We start from the raw sequence: 940 nt of genomic DNA on the forward strand, positions 1-940 counted from the left end.
ATATATATACATGTACATACATACATATTATATATATACATATACATACATACATATTATATATATACATATACATACATACATATTATATATATACATATACATACATACATATTATATATATACATATACATACATACATATTATATTTTTGCCATGACGTCATTTAATATTCTTGTACCCACTTCGAAAAAAGTGCTGCATCGGCAGTAAAGTTTTTTGATAATGTTACCCTCGGGCAAGAATTTTTAATGAATAAAAAAAATTTTAAATCACCAATCATAAGAAATAATTCTTAATTTGTAAATAAAGTCAAACATTTTATACTTTTGCGTCATATTTCCACACAAACTGTTTTTAAGAAATTTATTTAGTAATGTTTGTCTACCTTCACAGTTTTTCTATAGGTCATGTACCAATGTTAAACATGTATTAAATTGTGTTACCATGCGTCAAGATTATTTGTGATTTGTAAGATAAAGCACCTGTGGCATTTATTGTGGAGGAGGCAAGCTCGAATGGCATGAAAATTTGTCTTTTTCCGAAGTTTGTATTTGAGTTCTTATTAAATTTCAGAATTACCATTAATTCCAATCTTTAACTATTATGAGAATAACAAAAAAGTCCAAAATATAATTAGATGAATTCAACTGGTTATATTTTGAAGAATTTTACTTGATGCAATATTGTACAGGAAAGTACTTTTTCATTATTTAAATTTAAATAAAAATATAAACACAGATACATAAAAGTTTTATATAAAATTATCAGTAGTTACACGTTTATTTTTAGAAGTTACTTTTTGTCGTATTATATATCGGTTAATATAATAGCCGTAAAGTGAAAGATACAAATACATAAGAATAATTTCATCACAATATAAATATTAGAAACTTTTCTCCCAAAGTACGTTATTTAAAATATACATGAACTACCTTCA

Source organism: Habropoda laboriosa, unplaced genomic scaffold (assembly GCF_001263275.1).
Source record: "Habropoda laboriosa isolate 0110345459 unplaced genomic scaffold, ASM126327v1 scaffold2, whole genome shotgun sequence".
Classification (NCBI taxonomy): Eukaryota; Metazoa; Arthropoda; class Insecta; order Hymenoptera; family Apidae; genus Habropoda; species Habropoda laboriosa.